The sequence below is a fragment of the Xenopus laevis genome, chromosome 3S (genome assembly GCF_017654675.1).
Source record: "Xenopus laevis strain J_2021 chromosome 3S, Xenopus_laevis_v10.1, whole genome shotgun sequence".
NCBI classification, from domain to species: Eukaryota; Metazoa; Chordata; class Amphibia; order Anura; family Pipidae; genus Xenopus; species Xenopus laevis.
In genome coordinates this window covers 64,890,654-64,902,912 of record NC_054376.1, presented here as the reverse complement: position 1 = coordinate 64,902,912, position 12,259 = coordinate 64,890,654, and positions in this window count along the sequence as shown.

Genomic DNA, 12,259 nt, shown 5'->3' with positions numbered 1-12,259 from the left:
ATTCAGGGTTCGGCCAAATCCTAATATAGTGGATTTGGTGCATCCCTACTCCTGTAGATACAGATCCATCAATAGGGCAGTTTTAGCAGCATTAGCACTTGAATGTCATAGGCCAAAATTAGCAGGATAAAGGTAAGGAAAATAAAATATCTCCAGTTATTATTATTATACAGGCTTCATGATATTCATTAAGTAGTGCCTATTGAAAGGCCCAGTAGTGCTATGTGTTGGTTGCATTGATTTTAACCTTTGTATCTCATTTAGGGGGAAATTTACTTACCTGCAAAAATTCGCCAGCTGGCTTTGCGCACATCGCAACACTTCGCTCAGTGTACATTCGTCTGGACAACGCTAATTCACGAAGATCTGAAGTTGCGCACAGGGTACCGAACGCTTGTTAAGTTGCTTAGCGAAAATACAATCAGCAGTTGGAAGTTACGCTAGCATTGGCTAATTTGCATAAGGTGTGCAGTTAAAGTACAATGGGTGTATATGCTGCAGCAAATACATTACACTACACAAGGCCAGGGAACCTTAATAAAATTATATAAAGTTGTTATAATGCCCTACACATGTGCCCACAGTTTAGTTTAGGTGCCATATGTTATCAAATGTAGGGGGAAGGAGGATACCCCATATACTTTTTTCAATCTTTTTCAGCCTATCAGCCTGTAAAAAGAAAAAGATGCCAGCGTTTTTTGGGACTTAGAAAAAATTTCAACAAAATTTCAAGTAAGTCCTATCTACTCCATTGCACTTCGCCTGGTCTGAGGTGGCAAAGGCAAGTCTGGCGATAGAGGTAACGGTCAGTAAAATAAAAAACTTAGTGAACTTGCGTAGTAACGCTCTTTCGCCAGAGCGAAAATTCTCCTTCACTAGCGAAATTTCACCAGCGTTAGCCACTTTGCCTTTTAGAAAAATTTGACCCTTAGTTCTTTGTTTTTAACCTTTGTATTCTCATTCAGTTCTTCACTAATATTTGTTTTACTGAACTCTTTCTTCCAGGAATAAAATAAAGAAAGCTGGTTGGTTTCATTCTAAAATCGCTTCATTCTACATCTCTGAATCTACAGGAGGGGAATGTTTGGAATTCAATCGTGAGCTGTACTCAAAACCTATTTGCATATGCAAATTAGCACCAGGAGTGGGAAAAAAAAACACAGATGTGTTCTACATGCCAAAACTGTCACGCACAATTATGTTTGCACATTGTCTACACCAATCTTGTGCAGCTTTATATGCATGGAAAATACATTCTGAAAACGGGGGGGGGGGTAGATTAAATTGTACCAGACCTAGGGATAATACATATTAAACAGTGTTTCGGGGGAGGAATGCGGTTTGTATGAATTTTAAATTCTGTCTAAAACCTATACAGGCATAGGTAACTTATGCATTGAAAAAAAGGGCATGGAGCAGTTCATCATTATCTTCCTTTAAAATAAATGCATACCTTTAAAATGGGAATAGCATGCAACTCTATTAGGCAGGTTATACATGAGGGTAAAACAGGCCCCATCCTTTTAAAAGACATTGCCTGTTATGTATTGTTACTATTCATAAATACACAAATGCTATTGTATTGCTTAGAATTTTTGTGCATCTATTAACATATTTGTGAAGTTAGAACACTGCAGGGATATGAGGCTAATAGCCTTTTCCTGGCTAATTATCCTGGAGTGAAAATTCGTCCAAAAGGCAAGGTGCAACCAACATCAGATTTTCTCTTCTTCTAAAGTTCGTTTGGGTCTCAGAAATAGTGGGAAACAACTGTGCCGTACAATTGCTGCTGTAATATACAGAACAACCATTAGATGTCGGCCTTGTCTAAGAACACTGCCTGCGATATATTAATCGGATGGTGATTACATGTAATGAAAAGGAGTGGTTCACCTACAAAAACTATGGGTTGAGGAGAGTTTTCATTGGATCCTGTTTGTTGAGAGAGGAAAGGTTTATTCACATGTCTTGCATTATCAAATGAAATATACCATTTTGTAACTTATATAGCACACATTTGTATTTCCTAGAATTTGTACCAGGGATTATTAGCCTAGGGGTTGGAAACAAACATAGCTCCTCATACTGTTTAAAAAACATTTTTACACCAATATTATTTGGCTACCCAGGCAAAGCAAGTCCTAGGATGGATATCAGATAACCCATTAACAGCATGGGCAGAAATTGAGAGGACTTATCCCCAAATGGATGCCCCGACAGGTGCCCTTTGGAAAAGCCGCAAACATGCAGAGCAAGCTACATGCTGGTATAAGGTGACCTCTCATCTGAGATTAGACCCTAGCAAGTCCCCCCTGATCCCACTACTGCTCAATCCTGATTTCCCTCCGGGAATGTCAATAATTACCAGAGAAACTCTAAAATCAGCTAACCTTGCTCACCTTTGGAGCATGTTCAAAAAGATGGACAGAACACTACGCTCCTACGGAGAGGCTGCAAACGCAGGTGAAGTTTCTCATTTCCTATATTTGCAGCTGCGGCATTATACTCTATCAGAATATCCAAAGGCGTATTTACCACCAAACCATCTTCTGATTGAACTATGCACGCAACCAAGCACTCAGCGGAGACTGATCACTGGCTGGTATAAAATTATCAACAAGGCAGACCCGGTTCAACACCCACATAAGTGTATGAGATACTGGGAAAAGATGTTAGGGGAAACAATACCACTCTCAACCTGGGAGAAGGTATGGGAGAACGCCAGGAAAACATCAATCTGTGCCACAATTAAAGAGAACATATATAAGGTGATAATGGGATGGTATCAGACACCCCAACTTTTGCATAAGCTGTTTCCAGATACAGCAGCTTCGGTGTGCTGGAGATGTGAGGAACAGGAGGGTTCACTTCTACATATGTTCTGGAGTTGCCAAAAATTAAAGAGATTCTGGGAAATGGTGAAGGGGCTAATTGAAAGAGTGACAATGCTAACACTAGATCCAGACCATTTAATCTTTGTACTAGGTAACAAAATCACTAATTTAAAAAACCCAGCACAGAAAATGGCCAACTGTATTCTCACAGCAGCTAGGTCTAATAGCAAAAAAATGGAAATCAACGATTCCCCCCTCAGAAAGTGAGTTATTGGAGAGAGTAAGATATGTACGCAGAATGGACTATTTAACAGCCCTAAAACACGATAACATTGACTTGTGTGACAAAGTCTGGGGCTATTGGGATGCAATAGAGGCTACTGAACACGTCAGACATGATGGAGGACATTGGGCTTAATGTGACAGGGTGCACACAGAGGTTAACCCAAATGTCTTTACCAAAGATAAATGAGAATGATATCATGTATATTTGAAAAGCTAAATATGATGTTATGTCGGATTATGCATAGTATTTCACCACTGTATTTGACCAGAAAAATGTGTTTTTCTTTTTATTGAGCCTTGTATAGAAATGGAAAATGTTATTGCCCTTGAGGGCAATCTGTCTGATGTTTCTTTGAAAAATAAAAAAATGATGAAGAAAAAAAACCATTTTAAATATCTTCTTACAATAGGCAATAATAAACAAAATAAATAGCAGAATTCATTCTAAAGCAGTTCTTGGATGGGAAAGTTGACTCTGACATAGCTGAAAAAAACCCTGATAAAAAGCTTTTAAAAATGAAGCTTTATACAATATTAAATCTTGTTGTGGATAACAGAATCACGTCACATTAAATATACATTATCTGCTGGGTGTTCTCTGTAAATGTAGATGCATTTTTAAGCCAGTGCCGTACTTGGGTAATTCCTTGTGCCATCAGCCTAAAAGAACTCATTCTGTAACAGTTGGTAATAATATTTGGTAGAGCCAAATGCTATGCCTTCATCAAACTCTTGAGTGAGCTATTGTGTCTATTTTGACTGCAATAAAAAAGCTCAGACATTTTGTTTTAAATAGGCAATAAGTAAGTTGAGCTTACATTTCAACTGCCTGCTATTACACATTTCTTATTGGCTGTATGACTTGTAATGCAAGGCAGGTATTTATTAGATCATATATATATATTTGTCACCAAAACAAGTATAAATAAATATACATGGAAATAAGGGGTACGTGGCTGTAAATAAAACCCCTCAGGGTAGTTGTTCATAGCTTCAGTAGGTTACTTAGAAATTGATGTGGTTCATAGATCCCCAAACCATAAGAGCTGCTCTAACTAGAGGAACTTCTAGCAGCAGGATAAATGGGCAGCCTAAAAGCCAGGTAGAACAAGATAAGAGGTGAACTTCTTTTTTTCATTATCAGTTTTATTTTTATTTTGGGTAAATTCCACGATGTTAGTTACAGTCTTTTGTGCCCTGTTTAGTTACTATGACTGCCCTGGAATGTTTGGTCTGTTATCATAAGTAAAAAGAATGCCCTTTGGCATCCAGTTGGCAGAGTTTTCTTTTTTGGAAGCTTGAGCCTGATGGACTTGGACTCTGATTAAAAGTTAAGAAAAATGGTCTTGTGGGGAGCCATCCAATCTTTACCATTTGTATGCAAATGAAATGATCTATTATTATATGTTCGGAATTGCAATCTAGATCCGAATAAATCAATCAAGCTAAACAAAAAATCTTCAAATAGATGGAATCTGACAAAAACAAACATATGGTTTTAAACTGGCAAAGTATCCTAACTTATACAAATAAATACAGATCTCTTTTAGCTCTTTAACTAGAAGTCTGGCATTTCTGGTGAATGATTTATTAAAAATGTGTTCCCATTGATAAAGCACATCTACAATTGGCAGTGAGTTGTGGCCCATATAGTGAATAATGCCCTTTCTAGCATGGCTCACATCATGAAGAAGAACCTCCAGGCACTTTTTCAGTGGATATCAGAGCACAACATTTAGAAAGGAACTGTTGTACAACAGTTTGGAAAATAGATCTTGGGTGAGCAGAAACTACAAAACTAGCTCCACTGTAATCCACCTTTACTAGTCCCTATAGATTAACAGTCAGAGTTTGTAAATATAAAAGAACATCTTGTAATAAGTACATGAGTTTTTGCATGTGTTCATAAGGTAACAAGTTGGCAGCCAATCAGACTGTTAGAATGTTTACAACACTGCCATTGAACAAAGGTAATACTAATGGAAATATTCAGACTTGTTCAGCTGCTGGCACTCAGGACCTGAATGATATGGCCACACATATTTTTTGTAATACATGAACAGCTTGCATCCTTTTTGTTATCCTATTCCATTATCATCTATCATCTATCTATCTATCTATCTATCTATCTATCTATCTATCTATCTATCTATCTATCTATCTATTTAGCTGCAATTTTACTCAGCCCAGTCCTTAGGAACCACCAAATCATTCTAGTAACTTATATGATCCTGATTTAAAAACAGATGAGCAATGCAGAATGTCCAAGCTCCTTACCACCGTTTCAGTATGTCACTAGGGTTCCCGCAAGGCTCCTCTACATTCCTTGCAGAAGGTGTGCTGAGGGCTGGGCAAATACACATTTTATAAATATATTATATCATGATCAGCATGGTTTAATGTATAAAATGAAATTATGGGGATATTGCTTCAACTGTTTAGTAAAAGAATTCAACTGAAATCAACCATAGATTAAAAATATGTAAAGGACAATTAAAACAAAGAACAGGGTTACATAAAAAAGTTAAATCAATGAATTAAATGAGTGGGATGCCTTTCTTGCTTCATCTGGACAGACGAAAACTGGAATGTGTTAGTGTCAGTATTTTTTTTTTTCCAGCAAAATCCTCCTTTAGTGCATTATTATTTGTTTGCCATCTGTGCCACTATTTGGGAAAATGGACCCTTCCATTTATTATTCATTATATGTAAGTGCTCCCTATGGACTCTCTTTTCTCTATATACATATATATACATCATTCACAAAGTATCCACACTTATACCTAAATATGTAGTAGACAGTAAAACACACACTCACACACACGGACTGGTATCTTCAATTGGTGTAGTAGAAAACCAACATGTTGTTCCTCTTAACAATGGGCTTGGGGGCTTTCCTAAATTATCTTCATGTGAAAATATACTCTATTTATTAGCAAAATTTCTATTCACTTTTTAAATGTCAGATTACAGATGTAGTGTATTCTGGGCAGTTAGGTGCCTGTTTATATTTACTGTCCATATAAGTACAAGCTTCCTTATGCTTCTCATTATGGTAAGTAAAACGTGCAATAAAAATGGAAGTATTTTTGCTTTGTGTTACCAAGAGATGTCTTTTGAAAAATATAAAACTGATATATATAACATTCATGTTCCATTGTTTTAAAAATGCACACTGGGTCAGCAGAGTGATTACAAATAGTTTCTAAAGAAGGAACGTAATTTAAATAAAATGTATGTATTGATTAGTATTTTTTACAGCCACTAAGCCTTTTCCAAAGGGAAAAATATTATATTATACATATGCTAACACATTCCACCATCTGCAATGTTTAAAGAATGATACTGTTCTCTGAAGAACCTTTCTGTTGGTTAAAGGGAATGTTTACTTATCAACTACCTTTTAGTGTTAAATGGGACCCGAGTAAACAAGCAGGTTGAGGTGGAGAACAAAAAGCCAAATAATTCAAAATAATTGAAAAAGTGTTAAAAGATAAAAAAAAAATCAAATATAGGGTAAATGTATTAGATTTCTATATAAAGCTTTCTGGATTGGCTTTTTACAGAGAGATCATGAAACTATTATTTCGTCCCTTCAACCAACAGCTTTTTTGTACTTTGTCTATCACATGACCAGACAAACTGGCCTATAGATAACACAAGACGGTCTTTGCTATATATTGCCATTATGCATAATCCCATATAGCTGTCCACCCCCCACTTAATGTACTATAGGGAATTTAGATCTTAGATACATTTGTCAAAGGGACATAGGCCATCCTAGATCATCAGAGCCATGCTTTTTGTGTTCACAGAATTATGAAGATGATTATTACATTATGATTAATGTTATAATTAACACATATTTATAAGCAGCAATATATACTGCAAAGTTGCACAACAGAAGGGTGTATACAAATGATAGGATTCAAGAATTTTTTTTTATTGTCAATACACCCATTAAAGCGTATTGAAATCATGTTTCACCAAGGCCCCTCACAGTGCAAAAATAAGAAAACTGAAGAAAACTCAATAAAATAAAGTCTATTCTATGACTCATAGAATAAAGAAGGCCCTGCTCAACACAGTTTACAATTTTTGTTCTATAAAATACTCTCCAATATTTTCTGTTAAAATTATTTTTACACGCACACGTTATTCTTCTTTATTTATATAATCGAGCCTAAGCCAGCGATGCTAGATAACACAACCACTATGCCACTGCTGTACATATGTACACTGATTTTAGATTGTATTATTACAGAATATACATTTACCCAGCAATCCAGCAGAAATGCTTCAAAGCTTTAACTTCCTTGCCCCACATTTTGCCTTTATCACTCTGTAGCATAGAAACATCCTGCTCTCATCTTATTACCCTGCATCATTTTGTGGCGTTGGGAAACAGTGACACATGGTTTAATGCCAACTTTAAGGTCATTAATAAATAAATGAAAAAGAAGAGGCCCAAGGACAAATCCCTGAGGTACTCGACTTACATGACTGGCCCAACTGTAAAACACTGGATTAACTGGGACTCTATATATTTCATTTTGCAGCTCCTTTAACTACAATTTGGACAGTGTCACTGTCGGACTGGGGGGGGGGGGAGAGCTGGGCCCTCTGAGACTGCCACAAGAGAGCATCACTGTGATGAAAGAATAATCATATAAGTGCAGCATATATAAGTACAATAGAACTCCCATTTTACATTTTTCAAGTTTTTCAAGGGAACCAGAAAAAAATGGTGTAAAATCCAGGAAAATGTAAAATCAGGGAAATGTATTATGCATAGTATATACTGTAGGTGGGACCACAAACAACAATGTCAAATGAGGGGAAACTTAAAATCAGGGGATGTAAAATTGAGGCTTCACTGTAGTGCTATATAAATAAAAAAACGACTAACATACTGTACGTATTGTTTTTGGCCCAGTTTCCAACAGGGTGATAAGAGGAAAAAACCTCAGGACCCAGAATACAGACAAGCTGAAATAAAAGGAACAGTTTCAGAGACCCAAGAAGCAGTATAAAATCACAGGACTTTTGTCTCCGTGATTAGAATTAGGTTCCTAATTTGTCATAATCCTCTGCTACATTTCATTGACAGTATAGAGGAAACATTATATGGCTGAAGCCTTTTGCTCACTGGAAACTGTAGACAGTGCAGGGCTGGCAATGTACCATATTGTTAACAATGGACACACTGAGACAGTACTGTATTACAAGAGCTGACTCACTGTTTGCACACAAAACTAATATGACCACCCCCTGTTACCTGTAACGAGAAGTGGAAATGAAGTGTGAGGCCTTTGGATAGCAATGTACATGAGGGGGTGCCATAAGGAGACATGACTATACCTGCTTACTTTGAGCAGCAGGAGACAATGTAATGTTGCAGAGCACTGGCCAGTATTTTGGACATATGGCTGCTTTGTATCAATTGCCCATGCTCAGAACAACAAACATTATAAAGTCATGCAGGCTGAGGCTATAGCTCATTACTCATATAATTTCTCTATACAAAAGTCTTCTTCCTATGAATGGCGTTTTGATTTTTGCCAGAACTGGCATTTTTCATAGCATACCCACTCTGGAGTGAAGTCCATTTGATGAGGGGGGTCAATACATCCCAGAAGGGGTCAGTACAACCTCAGCTCCCTATAACTTATTCATGCATCTCTTAACTGCATTGCGTTGGCTAAGGGAGGGGGACTAAATGGGCTGTTCGATCTGGGTGATGTAATGAGCCACAAATAGCTCTCTTTCAATCCAATTGGTTCAGTGGGAGATGAATGCATCACGTGCCTTGGCTTAGAATGACATTCTGTAGTTGTCCTCAGCTAATCCTCCTGCAGGTTAACCAGTTCATTACTAGGGATTTACACAGCATCATCACACACCACGTGTACTAGATGGTAATGGGTTAATTGCAGGGACATCTCACACTATTTTATATTTGTTATTCGGATGTTTCTTTTCCTTCTCTGCACTTTATGAATTGACAGCATCAGTGTAATTAGACTTCACAGCATAGAGCTGAGATGGGACTTTTTAAAAATCTCAAAGCATTCAACCTGTAACAAAGATAAGGATCATGGGCAGGAAGTGTTCATTGTTATGAATAAGTATAGAAGAGGAAAGCTGTACCCGCTCTTGATCATTTATTTATAGCCACAATAAAATATATACAAACATACACCCATGCATACATAAAGGGAAAGGACATAAAGCCTCCAGCAAGTTGTGTACATTTGTGTTGTGCTATTTGCACCATATGCTGGCATACCACTTTGCCTGGTTTATTCACATAGCTCACCGCACTAACATAACGATGCCTACATGCAATAGGCTGTCCTTGCTTTTCCATGGCTAACTGGTGATCTGCTTTGTGATCAACCAGATCACCAATCACTTACACATTCTACTCCCACAATTTAAAGGAGAACTAAACCCTAAAAATTTATATGGCAAAAAATATATTTTATATAGTGAACTTGCACCAGCCTAAAATTTCAGCTTTTCAAAAGCAGCAATGATCCAGGACTTCAAACTTGTAACAGGGGGTCACCATATTGGAAAGTGTCTGTGACACTCACATGCTCAGTGGGCTCTGAGCAGCTGTTGAGAAGCTAAGCTTAGGGGTTGTCACAAATTATAAAGCAGAAAATTAGGTTTGCCTGTAATATAAGCTGATGCTACAAAGCTGATTATTAAATTCTAAAGCTAATAGCCTTGGTTTCTGTGCTGCCATGTAATAATTATCTGTATTAATTAATAATCAGCCTTATAGTGTGATATTTATATTCTATGTGAACTGTATATTGTGAGTGGGTCCCTAAGCTCAGTAAGTGACAGCAGCATAGAACATGTGCAGTGAATCAACAGAAAAGAAGATGGGGAGCTACTTTGGCATCTTTGGAGACACAAATGCACCACAAAGGGTTGTGGTTGTCCTGGGCTGTTAAAGAAGTACACAATTTCTACCCTACGTCTTTAGTTAAGCTTTAGTTCTCCTTTAATCAGATATGGATCTATTCTTATCTTAAAGGTCTAGGCAATAACCTCATACTGGCACTTACTTGTTTGTTGGCTCCAACTGAAGCTGTGATGGGAATATGGGACTCTGAGAAAGAACAGCTCTTTAAAGCAATAGCACATAGGATGTTTTGATTTGCTGCTGCTTTTACAGGGATTGAACTGACAGTTACTTAACATAAACCTCTTTCCAATTATATCAAATACCTGTGTTTTCAGGCAGTAATCACTGGTCTGGGGCAGCCTGCAGTTTCATTACTGATGCTTGTAGGACTGGGGAGCAATCCTTGAGGCTGCCTGCCATTTTGATTCTCCTACAAGTAGGACTAATAACACATTTTGCTCATATACAGTTTGTACAGAAAATTATATGAACATGACCATAAGGGATCATCATCCTGTGTGTGCTCTTTAATATGGACAAAACTGCATACTATGTTGTTCTGTAAAGTTAAAATGAATCCCATCTGTAGACTGCAGTGTCCCTATTTGCCATGTTATAACAGAAACAGGAGACTGTCTGGATAGATTTAAAAAGCAGCTTTGAATCAAGTTTTTCACAGCTATTAGAAGGGTACAGTTCTTTTACTCAGCACATGAAGCCAAAAACAGACTGTGGACTGTGGATTATATTATATATTATAACAATTATATATGTACAGTATTTAGATTGTTATCTTTTGAAAAAAAAGATGGACCTGTAAAAATGTATTTATTGTTGTACAGTATAGCAACATTATTAGTTTTCAGCTCATTGACAGCTTCAAACTGTTCAGCTAGGTGTCAGGGCTTGCCAAAAAATGGTTGCCGACCCTTACCCAGATCATGTTTCCATACACAGGCATACCCAGTACGTCCCTATGTCATTACTATGTCATTTGAGACACTCAATTGGTGAAACCAAAAATGTGAATATGAGCTCTATGGGACAGGAAGTCACATGGACTGAAAACTCTTGTTAAAACACAGCAAACAGTTATTTCATTATAAGACATGGTTAACCTAGTTAACAACAGTAGGTGTGCTTCATTAATTGGCCTCTTTTAGTTATGTCAGCCAGTTTACAGCTTGTATCACAGAAAGTGCAGAAACACAAAGGATGAATTAACCAGCTAACTACCAGACCCTGTGGAGTTGCATACATTTTTTTTCTTTTGGTGAAATATTAGTATTACTTCCCCTGTTTCTATTTTCTATATATAGAATTTTATTTTTTCTTCTTTTACTAGCATGATAATATATTATTCATAGTATGTTCTGCAATAAGGCCTATAGACTGTTTTCACCTAATACACATTTTCCTTTAGTATTTGGCATTAATATATGTAATATGCTTCCACAGCACCACAGTTTGAGAGAACACGTTATAATCCTATTCTGTTTTCGTCACTTAGAAAAGTTATATAGGAAACATAGTCTCTCCCATAAACATAGACTACCCACCTTGAGGCTAGATATTTACTGTACCCCTTTCATAGCTAGTCTCAGTGGGGAGTCCAAGAAGGGCTCAAATAATTGGAATTACTTATCTGAAAAGGTAGAAAAAGTTGAAATGGAAACTTAAGAAGCTACTAATATACAGGTATGGGACCTGTTATCCAGAATGGATAACAGCAGGCGTGGATTGGTAGACAAAATAGGCCCTGCAATTCCAAGTACACAGGGGCCCAAACGGCCCCCTACCAGCCCACTATATGGTAACTTTCTATGGAACCATACAGCAGCCCCTCTGGCATTTGCCAGAACCCACAGATTGCCAGTCCGGGCCTGGATAACAGGTCTGGATAAGGGGGTCTTTCTGTTATTTGGATCTCTATACCTTAAATCTACTAAAAAGCAAGTACATGGTACTTATCTATTATTACTGAGATAAAGGAAATCATTTTTAAAAATGTAAATTATTTGAATAAAATAGAGTCTATGGGAGATGGGCTTCCCGTGATTTGGAGCTTTCTGGATAACGGATTTCTAGATAACGAATCCTATACCTGTATAAGGTACATGCCAGGTGGCTTATCAATTTTATGATCATAATTTTGTAACTAAAAAAAACCTATTTTGCAAAATACATGCATTAGCTTGGATACTAAATTCATTTGTGA